General features: G+C 37.8%; 1 protein-coding gene across 2 annotated transcripts in view; it reads left to right on the top strand.

Moving 5' to 3' along the window:
• Window positions 1–18,586, top strand: part of LOC150107113 (TBC1 domain family member 12-like) — a 223,581-nt gene that overhangs the window by 31,729 nt on the left and 173,266 nt on the right. The window lies entirely within an intron of this gene.

The following is an 18,586-nucleotide window of genomic DNA, read 5'->3' as shown; positions in this document are numbered from 1 at the left end:
GACAATACAATATTATAAAGCATTTGTATGTCACATTGCTGGTTTTCAAATCCATATTTCTTTCTAATCTTCCATAAATGGTATTTTAATTCATTAATTATAAAAATCTAAATTATCTTCCCATTGCTGACAGGTGGTGGATACTGCAAAAAAAAAGAACCTGTTCTGTTGTAAGCGATAGATCATTACATAATCTGTTCCAAATATACAGGACAAGAGAGCAGGTGTAGAATGCATGTTCTACTGTTTCCAATCAGTAACAGATGTCACAGGTTGGATCTCTGGTGTTAAAGTACCTCCATTTGATAGAATTGACAGGAAGGTTGCCATATACAATTCTCCAAGCAAGATCTCTCCTGATTAATATCCTTGGAACCTCAATAAGTTATTAAGCAAAACATTGTTGTCAGTACCCAACTGCAGAAATTTGCAGAAAAAGAGATTAAAGATTTCTTTATACCAAATTTTACTTTTTTTAATGGAAAGAATCTCAGTGCCAGAATGTTGTAGTATTCAGGAACAATCTCAGCTTTTGGATCTTTGGACATTTACTCCAAACAAGGGAAGATGAAAATCCAGCTAGTTCCAGAGAAGGTCTGCACATGTGTGACTGGTCTACATTTTACGGATTTTTGAACCATATTGCTTAAATAACAGAATTTTAAGACTGGAAGCCCAAATCCTCCATTCTTCTTTGATAGTTGAAGAAATTCCTTTTTAACTTGGTATCGGCTGGACCAAAAAATTGCACAGGCTTACTATATAATTGCTTTTCTTCAGCTTCTTCAACATCTGTAATATTTATTATGTACAACTGAGCAGGGATTATGGTTTTGAATACTATGGCTTGAGAAGAATAGGAAAGTGGCCCAATTTTCTAGTCTTTTAAGATTTCAATATTCTTGTATATGAGTTATTGAACTGGTAATATTGGGTAAGTGTGAGAAGGGAATTCCAAGTATAATGAGGGGGTTCTCTCTCTCTCTTAGGGGTTAGTCCAAAAGGAATGCCTCCAAGATCACTTTCCAAAAAATTTTAATTTTGTCTTGTCTGCATTAGCAGTTAATTTGCTGATCTTGCTGAATTTTCCAAAATACCAAAAAAGATGTATATGGAATCATTATCCTTCAAAGTGCTCACTACATTATCAGCATATGCTAATACCTTATATTTCTTTATTGTTGAAGGAACTGTTATTCCTCGCACAGTATCTGTATTGTTGATATCCTGTAAGAACCAATGCGAAGAGCAATGGACTAAGAGGGCAACCTTGCTCGACTCCTTTTGAATTTTGACTGGATTTGATAGGAACTCGTTAATTAGGAGATGGGTAATTGAATTGACATAGGCTCCTTTAATAATGCATAGCATCTTTCACCCACACCAATTTGCTGGAGGATCTAGAACAGAAAGGGATGCCAGACATTATCAAATGCTTGAGTAAGGTCTACTGATAGCACCGTGATTGGCTGCATTTTCGTATTAACTAAGCAGAGTGGCTCACATAGCAGAAAAAGATTAAATTATACTTCTTGGCCTGGAACTCCATACACCTAGGTGCTCTTAATTATGTGTCTCATTCCTACTTTGAGCCTGTTATTGATAATGCATAAAAATATGTTTTTACTCAGTATTAGGTAAATAAATAGGTCTCCAGCTGCTGATTAAGGTGTGGAATGAGGGCAGTATGGCTTGCTACAAATTCACTTGGTCTGTCTCCTGAAGGTCTCTTCAGTGGGAGTCAGACCCAGATGGGATATTGTCGTGACGTTCTATTTTCATGTTATGTTCTAAATCCGCCATCTTAGTTCAAGTCACTCTTATCAATATAACAACTAATTACAAATTGGTCACCGATCCAAAAGTAGGGAAATTTATAATTATACTGCGCCACCCTATTTTAAGATTAGTCTATATAAAATAGTAGGATCAATTCTTAATTAAGTTGGCAGTCTCCTCATTTATTTAGGCCGAATTATTTACTATTCCACTTGGGGTTCCTGCAAGATTCGAATATTTATGAACGGTGCAATAAAAAGGAATTCAGGCAAACACAATATTTAGATTAACAAAATAAAACATTTAATATATGATATATATAACAAATACAAGAATTCTGCTTTAAAATGAAACAATACAATCAACTTAATACATCTTGCTAAGTCACTCATGCCAATTCAATGTTCTAAACTTTCACATACAATTCAGTTTCAAAATCACAAGCTTTCTTAACTCAAGTTAATAAAATGAAACTTCTTATTTAATCAGTCTCCACATATCTATCAGCTGTACTTAATGTTTAAATTCACAGGAAGCATTAATCAAGGTAGACAATATTCCAAGCAATCTTATTTCGGACTTTAAACTTCGAAGATATGTTAATGTTAGAATAAACAAACAAGTATGACTACTCTTACCAGACACAATCTTCAATACATCAATTAATTGTGAGCACACTTATGAATTAACTTATTTACGTTAGCTAGAACACATTAATAAAATTCTCCAACGATTTAACTGAACTACTGTTAATCGTGCTTCACTACTCTAAAAAACATATAAGGCACTGATATCTTTCCTTGTTTACTTTTCTCAAACTAGTTAATTTCAATATAATTCTTCTCAGGGCAACATAGAATTAAGACGTAATCCTAGACTAACTGGAACTAATCAGAATTTTCCATTGAATGTCCAGTTCTTTATTTATCCAGTTACGGCATTAATTTTCCTTTAACACAGCTGACTTCACTTGCAGCTAAGTAGTATATGATTCACTATGTTTTGGCTCACTTCTAAACACTATTCTCATGAATTTCTGCCCTAGAGAACTTATAATTTTCTTCCACTTCCTTTGCTTGTATCCTACCTTCCTTCCCGCTCCGCAAAAACTTCCTCTCTTTTCTCTAATTAAAAATCTTCTATATCTTATCCTCTCCTTTCAGTCCGAAGGTCACGCTCTCTTCGACTCGTGCTTGTTTATTTCATGCGTCTCTATGACAACAAATGAACGCAAACATTTCGCTAATGTAATACAATGCTCTACTACTACATGAGTGATTACATAACGTTAAATTTTCACAAATAAGAATAAACAGAATATTTGAGCTACTTAATCAGCTTTTTCATTACGTATAGAATTAATTATAATAATACTTTTCATTACATCATATATATATTTTAGTTATTATAAATTCTGCACATATTATTGCTTAAATAATTAATAGTAGGTTAAGTTTAGAATAAATATTTAAATAGTAATCCTAAATTAAGAAATAATAAATAATTTTTATACAAATCATGATTAATACATAATAAGCAATGTTAAATGTGAATGAAAAAAAATTAAATTACACAACATAGTTTCATTCACAATTTAACAATATCAAGGTTGAAGTAATGCAGAAGTCATATATTTCTCATATACAAGTAACCCAGTTTGTTTCTTACACTTGGATAAAGGATTAAGCAAGAATATGTTTCTTGGAATCTTTAATTTAGAGTCGAACCAAATGGAAAACTTTCAACATCTATATCTGATCCAATGTGTTTTAATAATAAGGATACACCTTTTCACTACTTATATATTAGAATTATATAAATTCTGCATTACTTCAACATTGGTATCTCTTCTGGGTCTGGCTCCTTCTGATGAGACCTCAATAAAGGTAGAAATCTGATTGGGTATTGGCCCTTTCTTAAAGCATATTATACACATGTCTGTAAGGATGTGCATTGCATTATGGGATACTAAGGCAATTGATGTGGAGTCATTAGCCTCTATATACAAGTAGCCCAGTTATGAAGATAATTCATGTGCAAACTTTGTTTGGTTACATTTGGATAAAGGATATAAAGGAAGTAAATTAAAGATGCCAAGAAATTATATTCTTGGCATCTTTAATTTACTTTTAATGGTAATTCTAAATGAGCTTTCATTAAGATCACATTAAGTAATAATTAGAACTGATTATGAAATTGTATAAAATGTAAAAATTGGTTAGGGCTCACATTCAGAAATGGGTTGACTGTGAATCCCTACTTTGCAATGAACAACATGAGTTTACTAAGGGAAGGTCATGTTTTAGCAACTTGCTCACATTCTATAACAATGTTAGAATTGAACTGGACAAAGGAAATGGATACACCTCGATACTTTTTGATTTTGCTAAAGCTTTTGACAGAATACAGCATGGCAGACCGCTGCATAAATTGGAGAAAATGGGTCTAGGTCATATATTAGCATGGATAAGAGGATATGACTGATAGATATTATCATCATCATCATCATCTGTACATCATCAATCTGTACATTTAATGATATCGGGAAGGATTTGACAAGTGACATACAGCTATTTGCTGATGATGCAAAGATAGATAGATATGGTAATCAGGAATGCTGCTGATATGCAGAACTTGCAGAATGATTTGAATAGGCTGGAATTGTGGGCATGGGAAAATGGGTGTCAGTTCAATGTGAGTAAATATAAAGTCTTTCACTTCAGCATGATTAAATATCCAGTGTTGTATTATATTGGTGGAATTAGGCTAGCAGAAACTGATTAGGCTAGGGATCTTGGAGTGTTGATAGATAGGAAGTTGAAGTTCAGGAGCCATGTGGCAAAGATTGCAAATACAACTCAAAAGATAATTGCAATGCTGAAACGAACATTCACATGTAAAGATAAGGATGTTATTTTGCCTCTTTACAAGGCCTTGATAAGACCTCACTTGGACTATTGGGCAGAGGTCTGGTTTCCATTGTGATTCTGATATATTGAAGAGAGTACAAAGGAGAGTGTTAAATGATATCAGGATTGTGTATTTTGATTATGAAGACAGATTGAGAATTTGTAGATTGCAGATACTAGCAAACCGGAGAAAGAGGGGTGATATGATTGAGACTTACAAATTTCTGAAAGGACGAGAGGGCATCCTTGGAAGCTGAGAATGAAGGGTGTGAGGGCTAGATTTTTCTCTCAGAGAGGTGTGCATGATTGGAATGGATTGCCTTTGGATGTTGTGAGTGCAAGCAGTGTGAATGAATTCAAGAATAAGTAAGATAGCTGGCGTGTGTGGTATGTGGCCTCCCTCGATGAGTCTCTGACTCCCTGGAGGTCTCTCTTAATAATAATAACTGCTATAATAAATTCTGCACTTAACCCAAAACTGGTGCAAAGCTGGAGGCTTGATTAAAAGTCAGATTTGGGTATAACATAATACACCAGCTTTACAAACACTGTTATGAGGAGTGGCGCTAGTGTCCTTGGTAAATGTGGCGGTCAAGTTAAGCTAGTCTAGAAAACGTGTTTTTAAAGTTAAATATAGTGTGGCTTTTTGTCACAAATTGTGCTAAAATTGTGCATCGGTTAGAAACAAGTGTCCTTCAGTGGTATTATTGTTTAGAACTGTGTTGTATATATTGTGTTTTCACTGCCGTTTGTTTCACTATATCAACGTGTAAAGATGGCGTCCAACAAGAAACGTACGTCAGCGGCGCGCAGGACTTCTACTATTACACGAAAGGCTGGCTCAGCGTTAGATTTTTTGCAATGGATGCGTTGCGGAAACTGCTACATGTATGCACCGAAAAATGTGAAGGATCTGTGGTCGGTCTGGCAAAATGAAAAGAAAGAAAATGTCGACGTATGTGAGAAGTGTCGGGATAGGCTGGAGCGTTTAGGAATGGAAGCTGACATCGGGACCGTAGCGGAAGAACTTCGGCGGGAGTTTATGAAAATGAAAAATGACCTTCATCTTCTTCATGAGGAAGTGGAAGTGATCGGTAAGGAGATACTGGAAGTTAAAGCTGAGTTTAATGTGTTAAACAGAGAAATTAGGACTATAGAGATTACTTTAGCTGAAGTAACTAGAACAGGATTACATATGGGTGAGTCTTTGGTGAATGATTCAGTAATAAATAGTATGGGAGTGATTGGGAGTCAACATAATAAAACCACAAGTGGCCAAGAAGAAATGAGATGTAGTGAGAGTGGGGGGGTAAGTAATAGAGAGTTGAGTAATGAAGCTGGGAGAGTCATGCTGAATAGTGTAGAGAATGAGTCCATGAGTGTGAACTTGAATGAAGTTAATAGTGGTAAAATATATGGTGATTCTATGATTAAGGGTATGGAGAGTGGTATGCATGAGGAGTGCTTGGCTGATGGTACAATAGAAAGAGTGGCTTTAGCAATAAAGAGAGGGCATGAAACAGACAAGATGATAGTTATGGTGGGTACGAATGACCTGAGAGGTAGTATAAATCGGGTAGGAAAAGATTTAAGAACATTATTAGATATTGTGAAGAGGAAAAGTGTCAATGGGAGAATAGTGTGTGTGCTGCCTCGTTTTGACAATTACGAGTTAAGTAGACGAGCAATGATAATGAATGATATGATTGCAAGAATGTGCAGAAAAAGAGGTCTGGAGTTTGTTGATGTTTGGAGTGTGTTTGAAGGAAAAAGGCAGTTGTATGCTAGAGATGGACTGCATCTTAACATGGAAGGACATAAGAGATTGAAGAAGTTATTGTTTTCTGAACAGGTTGAAGTTATTGGGCAGGGAAACTAATATTGAAAAGGTTGAGTGTAAGAGAGAGAAACTTTAGCACTGATTGTGTATTTATTGATCCTTATAGGCAGAATAAATTGCAGAAGAGAGGGGGAAAAAATCGGCATAGGACTACGGTAGTTAGTGACTTATATATCAGTTCTAAAGCCGGTACAAGATCTAGAGGGAATCTGCAATTTTTGTATACCAATGCTAGAAGCATTAGAAATAAGAGAGAAGAATTTTTGGCATTAGTCAGTGAAATCTCACCAAAAATTGTAGGCATTAGTGAAACTTGGCTGTCAGCAGAAGATGTGGTCACTGGAATTGAATGTGATGGGTACAGTATTTTCAGGGAGGATAGAGAAGATAGAACAGGAGGAGGAGTACTGTTGATGATAGCTGATGTGTTGCAGCCAAAGAAAGTAGTATATCATGATGATAGACATGTGAATGAGAGTTCATTTGAGGCAGTCTGGTGCGAAATAGTGACCAACGCAACCAAATATACAGTTGGATGCTGCTATAGGCCAGGGAGTACAGGGGGAGATATTGAATTCATGCATCAGCAACTTAGTGCAATGAGTGAAGGCTTAGTGATTATTATGGGGGATTTTAATTATGGTGATATCAATTGGAAGGAGGAAATATCACGTAGCAAAAAGGAAATGGAGTTCATACATCTGCTACGAGATAATTACTTGAAACAGCACGTAACTGAAGGGACACGTGGTATGAGAGTGTTGGACCTGGTTATTGGTTCAGAGGTTATGTGCATAAGTAAGGTGACCTCGTTACCTCCAGTTGGTGAAAGCGATCATGTGGTATTGACTTGGGAGGTTGCAAAATCTGTGGATTTTTCTATTAAGAAGGGGTATGTACGAAACTACAGGTTAGGCAATTATAACAAGCTTCGGAGTGAGCTTGCAGCCATCCCATGGCAGAACATATTGCAAGGGAAAGATGTTAGCAGTGCTTGGGATAAAATCAGTGGGTATCTGAGGAAAGCAATATCAGATTGTGTCCCCATGGTCAGGAGGTCAAACAAGGCAGGCATTAGATGGATGAGCAGTAGTATCAAGCTTGAACTACAAAAAAAGAAAATGTTATGGAGAATTTACAAGGAGAAGGGCGATCAGGACACCCATGAGCAGTACAAGGCTCAAGCTAGGAAGGTTACCAGCATAGTAAGAAAAGCTAAATCAGATTATGAGAAGACCTTAGCCAAAGAGATCAAGGGTAATCCCAAAGAGTTCTTCCGCTATGTGGCAAGTAAGAGGAAGAATGACTTCGGAAGGATAACCTTAGTGGGTGCTGATGGTATTGAGGTGACAAAATCAGATGTAATAGTCGAGTTACTGAGTGATCACTTCTCAAAAGTCTATCACCCAAGTGAGGATATCTCTATACCTATAGCAATACCTAATGTGAGAATTGAAGCTAAAGAATCAGAGGTATTAAATATATTGCGAAACTTAAATGCAAACACTGCGGTAGGCTTAGATGGAATATCAGCTCGGGTGTTGCGTGAATGTGCAAATGAATTGTCAACCCCTCTTACCTGGATATTTAATTTAAGTTTGAACTCTGGTATGGTCCCTAGGGAGTGGAAGTTAGGCAAAGTGGTTCCTTTGCATAAGGGTGGCTCTAAAACTGCAGTATTGAATTACAGACCAATCACCATCTCAGGAGTAGTGGTAAAAGTATTGGAAAAGTTGGTTAAAGACAAAATTCAAGAATGGGTGGATCAGGATATGATACTCTATAGAGGCCAACATGGTTTTGTTAAAGGTAGATCCTGCCTTAGCAATCTATTAACTATCCATAATAGAATAACATCAGAGTTGGACAAAGGAACTGGCTACACAGTGGTACTTCTGGATTTTGCTAAGGCTTTTGACAGGATACCCCATAGAACACTGTTACGCAAATTGGAGCAGATGGGAATGGATATTAAATTGGTGATATGGATAGGAGAATGGCTCAGGGAGAGATACCATAAGGTGGTGTATGGAGGAGCCGAGTCCAGAATGAGGCAGGTGACCAGTGGTGTGCCTCAGGGCTCTGTGCTTGGGCCAATGTTGTTTAATTTGTATATAAATGATATAGGAAACGGCTTAAAGGGAGATATTCAGTTGTTTGCTGATGATGCAAAGTTGTGTAGTGCAATAAAAAATCAAGCTGATGTTGAAAGTTTGCAGGAGGATTTAAATAAGCTGGTAAAATGGGCAAAAGAAAATGGATGTCAGTTCAATGTGGAAAAGTGTAAAGTCTTGCATTTTGGGATTAAAAGATTACCAGCTGTGTACTACATAGATGGAAAGGTACTCCAAGAGATTGATGAGGCTAGGGACTTAGGGGTATTGGTAGATAAGGAGATGAAGTTCAGAGGACACATTGCTAAGGTGTCCAAGATTGCACATAGGATTACTTGGTTGTTGAGGAACACACTGACATCCAGAGATAAAGAGGTTATTATTCCCCTTTATAAAGCATTGATACTTCCACATTTGGATTACTGTGCTCAGGTCTGGTCACCTGGATTCCTTGGAGATGAGGAGGCTGTGGAGAGGGTTCAGAGAAGAGTGACCAAGTTGGTGAGTGATATAAAAAATGCTCCCTACATTGATAGATTGAGAGCTTGTGGATTGCAGAGATTGGCTGATAGGCGAAGAAGAGGGGATATGATAGAAACATTCAAATTACTAAAAGGTTTTTATAGGATTGATGCAGGGGAAATGTTTCAGCTGTGTGATAGTGATGGAAGAACAAGAGGTCATCTCTGGAAATTAAAGAAGAGTGTGGTTAACAAAGGTGTCAGAACAAGGTTTTTTGCCTGGAGGGTGGTGAATGAGTGGAATTCATTGCCTGACTTTGTTGTGAGCTCTTCATCTGTAAATGAATTCAAGAAGAGATATGACAGATATTGTTTTGCTAGTTTGGGTCTCCCGCGATGAGTCTACTGACTCCATGGAGATACCCGTAATAATAATAATAATAATAATAATATTATTATTATTCAGGCCTACATGGAGTCCAAAGACTCATCGCGGGAAGTCCCTCCTAGGAAATGCAAAGCTTATCATACCACTCCTTAAACTCATTCACCATTCTCGTAGGTAATGCATTCCATGGTTTAACCACCCTTCATGCAAAGCCTCTTGCTTACAGTTTCCTTTTGTAACTTCCAGAGATGGCCCCTTGTCATCACTCCTTCCCACTGTTCAACCAAGTGAATGAACTCCCCAGTGCCAACCCTGTAACCACCTCTCAACAGTTTAAAAAGTCCCAATCATATCACCTCTCCTTCTATCCAGCAAACTCTGCAGTCCACATTCCCTCAGCCGATCCTCATAATTAACATTGTACAGTCCTGAAACCATCTTTGTTATCCCATTTGTACCCTTTCCACAGTTAATTTATCCCCTTCAATCCTGGGGACCAAATCTGAGAACAATAGTTTAAATGTGATCTGATCAGGGTCTTATACAATGGAATGATAACTCTTTTATCTCTACATGTCAGTGTCCTTCTCATTATTGCAGCAATCCTCTGTGTTACCTTCACCACCTTTGCAATATGTCCCCTAAATTTCAGGTTTCTATCAATCATCAACCCTAGATCTCTTGTCTCCTCTACTTCCTCCAGTATAGCTCCTCCAGCAGAGGATGCAGTGTCCCAGACCTTACATTTTGCTGCATTAAATTTACAACCCCCATTCTTTTGCTCATCTGCTAGCTTATTGAAATCCTCTTGCAGGGCTACCATATCTGCAAACAACTGAATATCCCCCATCAATCCACTGACAATGTCACTGACATAAAGGTTAAACAATATAGGTCCCAGTACTGGTCCCTGTGGGACCCCACTTGTAACCCTCTTCCTACTTGAAACTGCCCCACCATATACAACTCTCTGATACATCGGACAGCCAATCCTGAATCCATTTGACCAACCTGACATAAGTGAAGTTTGAACATTGAAACATTAAGTAAAGATTAATAGAAGCTGAAATGAAATTTGAGGAAAACAGCAAAATATACCTATTTTCTTCATAAAAGAAACTAAGAAATAATGAAAGGATTAAATCAAGAACCAGTTATAGAGAAAAATACAATTGGAAGGAGCATGTTAAAATAATACAAAACAATGAGGTTTCTGAAGCTGGACAGGCCCTAATAGGTCCATATCCTCGAAGTGCATGATGATGATGATCAATGCATTAGATATTCATATTTAACAGTCTAAATCAGGAAATCAGACAACTGAAGATCATATTCAAAACTGGGTCTGAAAAATTTGTTTAACTGGTTAACTGGGTCTGAAAAATTTGTGGTAAGTGAATTTCACAATTAGCTACGAATGGGACTAGTTTATTTTTTTATTTTCCCCTACAAATTTTTCTGTAATGGTTGTTTATGTAGTTATTGTTATAATGCCACTGTCGTAACAGCAGAATATAAATGGTATTCTAATAAAAATATGAAATACTTCTGCTCTCTTGTAATCAGTGTTACTGCAATGAAATTTATCTCCCACCTAATGACATTCACTAACTTCCATGCCAATGGTGAAATTGAAAGCCATGGCCTTATAGGTTGGAGAGTGGAAATGCCATCCACTCCATGAACCAGACAAGCATAATAACATAACCTCACCACAAAATATCTATACATAATGCACAATAGTAACATATCCAAAAAATCAAATAAGACTACCATAAATGATTTTCAGAACAATGAAGCAAACTGCATTGATTTTAAATCAATATTCTTAAATACTCACAGCAACACATACATTCTCATTGGCTTTATTGTTACACACATTTTCATCCATTTGGAAACTGAATGACAAATTTCAGTCTAATTGGTCGAGTGTTAATAGCCTCTCTCTCTCTATATATATACAGTCATACCCCGAAGTTACACGGTAGGTGGGACCAACAAAAAAGTGCGCATGTCGAATTCGCATAACTCGGGGTATAATTTTGCATGTAATTTATATATACAAACATACAAAAAATATTAGCTAATTGGGACCAAAGGTTTACAAAAACACCTATATTTTTTAAGAAATATAATCATAATTGTAGTTTTTTGTACATAAAAAAAAAAACTGCCGCCAATCTTTTCACCCCAAAATGCATAACCTTACATTTTGCCATATTAAATTGACATCCATTCTCCTTAGCCCAGACCTCCAATCTATCCAAATCATCCTGCAAAATTTTGACGTCATCTGCATTCACTATTGCCCTACCCAACTTCGCATCATCCACGAAAGAACTGTTCCTCTCAGATCCTTTCCTATATCATTAATGAACAAATTAAACAGCAGTGGTCCAAGAACAGATCCTTGTGGCACACCACTAGTCACAGGCCGTCTTGTGGACTCTACTCCTGAGTAAACCACTCTCTGATATCCCTCCGTCAACCACCCTCCTGTCCATCCCCCATGTGCTGCAATTTACTGATTAGAATTCCATGTGGTATCATGTCAAAGGCCTTAGCAAGGTCCAGTAGAATCACTGTAAACCCATTACCCTTATCCAGTTCAGCCGTCACCGTGTTATAATACGTGAGCAAGTTACTAAGGCATGACCTACCCTTCACAAAACCATGCTGTCCCCAATACAGTATCCCGTTTTCTTCTATCCAATCTTGTATTTTCCTCTTGACTATTTTCTCTAAGACCTTGATAATGATTCCTGTTATGCTGATTGGCTGGTAATTTTCAACAGCAGCCTTGGAACCACCTTTGTGCAGCAGAACTATTTTCCCCTCTTTCCACCCCCTTGGGACTGACCCAGACCCGAGGCTCAAATTAAACAAAATGGTCGAGGGCACTGACAATTCTTTAGCCACTTCACGTACGACACGAGCTAGTATATCATCCAATCCCACAGATGTATTGACATTGAGGTTCTGTAATAGACTAGTTACCTCTACTTCATTCATCACAATTCCAGTATAAGCTGTTGGTTCTTCCATTCCTGCAAAGTCACCACCTGGATGATATACTCTTGCAAAGTGCTCGCTCAGTAATTCCACAATAGCGACTGATTCGGTTACCTCCCTACCCTCAGCATTTTTTAAGATCATTCTACCATGAGCATTTTTCCTTTTACTTGCAACATATTGAAAAAACTGTTTGGGATTCTCTTTAGCCTGCATGGCCAATTTTCTTTCGTAATCTGCTTTTGCTTTTCTTACCACCCTTGTTACCATCCTGGCCTGAGCTTTATACTGTTCCTGTGCCTGATGGTCACCTTTCTCCTTAAATTCCCTCCACAATTGTTTCTTTTTTTGCAGCTCAAGCTTAATAGTGTTATTCATCCATTTAACCCCTACTTGATTTATTATTCGGACTCTTGGTATACAGTCAACCATTGCCTCCTGCAAACAGTTCTTAACCACCTCCCATGCACTATCAACATCCAGCCCTTGCAGTTTTACATGCCATGGCACTGAGCCAAGCACACACCTAAGCTTGTCATACTTACCAGCCCAGTAATTCCACATGTACCCTGTCTTAATTGTAAATTCCACTCCTTTAGCCACCTCCCAAGTCATGACCTTATGGTCACTCTCACCAATTGGTGGCAACATGGTCATGTTCGTTACAGCCACATTCTCAGTTGCAATTACAAGGTCCAGCACTCTCTGCCCCCTGGTATTTTCCACTACATGTTGCCATAGATAGTTGTCCCTTAATAACCGCATAAAATCCAATTCCTTCCTCCCATGTGCCCTCTCCTCTTTCCAGTCAATGTTACCATAATTGAAATCACCCATAATAATTACCCTCCTTCCACTCATTTCTTTTATTTGCCTATGCATACTATCCTCACCATCTATTCCATCACCTGGTCTATAGCAGCACCCAATTGTATATTTTGTTCTGCTAGATTCTATCTCACACCAAACAGCCTCAAATGTGCTCTTTTCTCTATCCTGCAGTTCAACTTCTATACTCCTTGGCTGCAGCTCATCAGCTATCATCAATAACACTCCTCCCATTTTATTCTCCCTGTCACTCCTGAACACTATACCCCTCACATTCAATCCCACTTGCTATATCATCTTCTGTCAGCCATGTTTCACTAATGCCAATAACCTGTGGCCTGGAAGTGCCAACCAAGGCCAAAATTCTTCCTTCTTATTCCTAATACTTTTGGCATTAGTATACATGAATTGCAAAAGCCCATTTGTCCTATCCCTACTTTGATGCCTTATACTAACTATCCTAACTAACTAACTAACTCCTCCGCCCCTTTTTATTCACCCTGTCACTCCTGAACACACTATACCCATCGTATTCAATCCCGCTAGCATTGTCATCTTCTGTCAGCCATGTTTCACTAATACCAACAACCTGTGGCCTAGAAGTGCCAACCATGGCCAAAAACTCTTCCTTCTTGTTCCTAATACTCCTGGCATTAGTGTACATGAATTGCAGAAGCCCATTTGTCCTATCCCTACTTTGATGCCTTATACTAACTATCCCATTCTGATTTGTTGTCCTTCATACTCGCTTGGGCATAATATACTCATTCATACACTCAACTGCCTCCCTAAAGTCTGCATATCTACTCACCCCCCCCTCTTAATAAATCTAGTTTCCCTGAGTCTGTACATCCACTTCCACATCATTCATCAACACTTTTTCAAGTCTCCGTACACCAACTCCATTCAAATGTAACCCATCCATCTTATATAAGTCCTTTCGCCCATCGAACTCATTCCACACATCCACAAATTCCACACCACTCTCCATGCATAACCCACGCATAAAGTCATTGGCAATTATGGCCCTCTTTCTAAACACTTCGCTGTCATACCGCGGTAAGATACTCGCCATCCTAACTCTCTCACTCTTCTCTTTTGCTACCTTAAATAATTCCCTCACATCCTCTATCATTTCCATTTTGTCCTCTTTCAAATCATTTGTTCCTGCCACGATTATCATCTCTTTCACCCTCTGTTTTTGCAGTCGAATAGATTTGCTGACGTCCTTTATGTTCGCACCCGGCTGGTATGCCTTCGTTAAACTCTCAACTATTACACCTCTTAATAGCGAATCCCCATACAGCACTCGCTCCTTCATTTTATTGACGTTTACGAACATTCTATTATTTGCCGTCACAGACTTTCACCGGTTATTTGTCGGTACGTTCAGCACACATTTTTCCATACGCTCCAGTTGCCTTTCAGCTCTGTGTATCGTACTGTTCAAACGGGCAATTTCACCACTCGCATTTATCTCACCATTTTCATTATCAATCAAATCATCCATTCGTTCTGTATTTCTACCTTCATTTACCCTTTCAAACACGCTCTCACACCTGTCTGGCACTACCACGCAATTCTCTAGCACACCGCCATTTTCTACATTCTGACTATCGTTAACGATATCGCTCTCGCCACACGAAACACGCTTGAAATCCTCATTCTCTTTACACTTTTTGCACATATGAACTCCACTATCAGTTTCTAACCAGACTCCCACCGCTCTTCGCAAGGCATACATCTCACAGACAGCACATTGCATAAATTCGTTTACATCAAAACTCTTAAACAAACATGGCGACCTGGCCGCCATTTTTTTCTTTATCGGTTTCATATGTATGCTATCTTATCTTAAAATTAATAATTAAAATAACAGAAAACACGCAAAAATTGCACAGACACACCAAGAAACAAAAAGCAAACAATAGTACTTAAAATTCTAGTAAAATTTCTAATGTTAACACAAAATACTACTAATCTTTTCAGGAGCTCTCGACAAGCCGACGATCTAATCAGTGCGTTTTAAGACATGAATAGAAGACCTAAGAGTCAGTACAACAATCTGAGAAGTACACCAAAAAATAAAATAAATGACAAGGGAATGAATGATCCATACAACCTTTCAATCAAGAGCAATGATGGAAAATGTTGTTTGAAACAGAAGAGGTTCAGAAAAGATGAGTTGAATACATTTCAGATCTTTTGAGAGATGAAAAGCGAGAAATAATACTGCAAGTTGAACAATCTTGAAGATGGTCCTCCAGTGCTAAAAGAAGTATCAAGAGCTATAGTACAAATAAAGAGTAAAGGCACCAGGTTAAGATGACATTCATATAGAAATGCTAAAAGGTGCTAGAAGAAAATGGAATATAAGAGTTAATTGTACACAGAAATTTTCTTTATAAATATTACAAAAGAGCTGGGGGCAGCTGAATGTAAAAATTAAAGATCGGTCAGCCTGATGAGCCATCTAATAAACTTACCATTACAAATTATATTTAAAAGAATAAAATCAAAAACAGCAAATGAAATAATGTCCAGAATGGATTTATGAGAAATAGAGGAACATGAGAGGATGGGATATCTTCAATGTCAAAATGATGCTAGAAAGAAACTTGAAATGCAGAAATGTTTATCCCTGTTTTATAGGTTATAATAAAGCATTATAATGATTGAAACATTAATTATAATAAATTTAGTTTATCCAAGTGTAAGCAAACAAACTTGGTGCCTGGAAATATCTTCAGGACTGGGGTAAGTTAGTGCAACACCAGGCAATTCCAAGCAAAGGTCGACCAAGCTCTCATTACTCCTTGTCTCAGAATCTCCCATAATGCAAAGCACATCTCCTTGCGGACATGTATACTGCTATGCATTAAGGGAAGGGCCACTAGCCAGACCGGTTTCAACCTTTATTGAGGTCTCAGTGGGTGGCAGACCCAAATGTGGAGATACTAAGGCTTACGATTGAGGTCATAGAGAGGTCATATTTACCTACAGGAGTTGCCAACAGGTGTATCACCTTATTATTGAATTACTCAGGATTTAGAGAAAGATGTTGGAACTTTATTTTTCACTTGGTTAGACTATTATAAATTTAGTTTAATCCTTTATCCAAGTGTAAGCAAACAAAGTTTGCGCCTGGAAATATCTTCAGGACTAGGGTAAGGTAGTGCAATAGCAGTATACATCTCCTCAAGGAGATGTGCTTTGCATTATGGGAGATACTGAGACAAGGAGTAATGAGAGCTTGGTCCACCTTTGCTCGGAATTGCCTGGTGTTGCACTACCTTACCCCAGTCCTGAAGATATTTCCAGGCGCAAACTTTGTTTGCTTACACTTGGATAAAGAATTAAACTAAATTTATAAGTCTAACCAAGTGAAAAATAAACTTCCAACATCTTTCTCTAAATCCAGAGTAATTCAGTAATAAGGTAGTACACCTGTTGGCAACTCCTATAGGAAAATGTGACCTCTCCTATTGCTTTTGCCTTAGTATCTCCATGTTTGGGTCTGCCTCCCACTGACGAGACCTCAATAAAGGTTGAAACCAGTCTGGGTAACGGCCTTTCCCTTAATGTATAGCAGTATACATGTCTGCAAGGAGATGTGCCTTGCATTATGGGAGATACTGAGACAAGGAGTAATGAGAGCTTGGTCCACCTTTGCTCAGAGTTGCTTGGTGTTGCACTACCTTACCCCAGTCCTGAAGATATTTCCAGGCGCAAACTTTGTTTGCTTACACTTGGATAAAGGATTAAACTAAATTGATTATAGTTTAACCAAGTGAAAAATAAACTTCCAACATCGAAACATTAAGAATGACAGTTGGCTTACCAAGGGTCAGCATTAAGTTCGTTCCTGTTTAATATTATGATGGAGTTGGTGACGGAGAAAGTGAGAGAATATACATCTTGGACTATGTTGTTTGCGGATGACATTGTGCTGTGTGCAGAATAAGAGAAAAAGTGGCAGCTAAACTAGAAAGTTGGAGGAAAGTACTGGAAGAGAGAGAGATATGAGACCGAACAAAAGTAAGACAGAGTATATGTGTTGCAAAGTGGATGGCAGCAGGAGACAGATCTGGAGCTGGAAGGAAATGTCATCAGGAAGGTCAGTGTCTTTAGATACTTAGGTTCAACAGTGAAAGAGGATGGAGAGACTGAGAAGGATGTGGAATGGAGGAACTGGAGATAGAGAGATGGCTGGAGTGCTATGCGATAAGAGGATGCCGATCAATCTAAAAGGCAAAATCTACAGGACAGTAGTGAGACCAGCTATAATGTCTGCTATGGAAACTGTGGCTCTGAGAAAAAATAACATCAGCATGATGGAGGTAGCAAAGATGAGAATGCTTAAGTGGATGTGTGGTGTAACCAGAAAGGATTGTCTGAGAAATGACTATGTAAGGGGGACGGTGAAAGTTATGAACTTAGGAGCAAAGATACAGGTGGCAAGGTTGAGATGGTTTGGTCATGTGTTCAGGAAGGAGGATGAGTATGTGGGAAGAAAGGTCGTGCAGGGGAGTAGGAAGTATGGGCAGCCAAAGAAGAAATGGAGGGAGATAGTGGAGGAGGATTTGAGGATGAAGAACTTAGATGTGGTTATAGCCCAAGACAGGAGGATGTGGAGGAGACTCACTACAAACAGCATCCCTACTTTAGTGGGACAAGCTGCAGAAGAAGAATGACATAGGACTAATATCTATCCCATATATATTAGTACCAAACTGCAAACATAAATGAACAGTGAACTGTCAGAAAAACTTTGTGGATAGACAGGAATGTGAGCTTTCTCTTCTCTGCTCAATCTCTACAGTGGAGAAATTTTTGAGGTTGTGGAACTGGAGGGAGTTAAAAGGAGGAAAAAAAAAAGAGAGAGAGAAGGAAGAAATATAAATAATCTTCATTATACAGATGATACTGTATTGATTGCTGAAAAAGAGGAGGACTTGCAGAAGTTAATACAGCCAACAAATAAAATAAAAATATGGCTTTAAATTAAATTATTCCAAAATACTGAAATTATGATAATAAGCAGATAAAAATATACCCCAAAGTTCAAAATTAAAGTAGAAAACCAAATTATAAAACAAGTTAAATGTTACACATATTTAGGATACTTAATTACAGAGGATGGAAAATGCAAAAGAAAGATTAGGAGAAGAATAGAAACTACAAATTAATCTTTAACAGAATACAGATTATATTAACATCAAGAGAAAGAAGCAAAGAAAAAAACTAGATTAAGA

This window comes from Typopeltis vanoorti, chromosome 4 (assembly GCF_054136105.1).
Source record: "Typopeltis vanoorti isolate ZY-2024b chromosome 4, IOZ_Tvanoo_1.0, whole genome shotgun sequence".
In the NCBI taxonomy this organism is placed as follows: Eukaryota; Metazoa; Arthropoda; class Arachnida; order Uropygi; family Thelyphonidae; genus Typopeltis; species Typopeltis vanoorti.
Note: the sequence above shows the minus strand (reverse complement) of the source record. Positions and strands in the feature narration are given on the sequence as shown.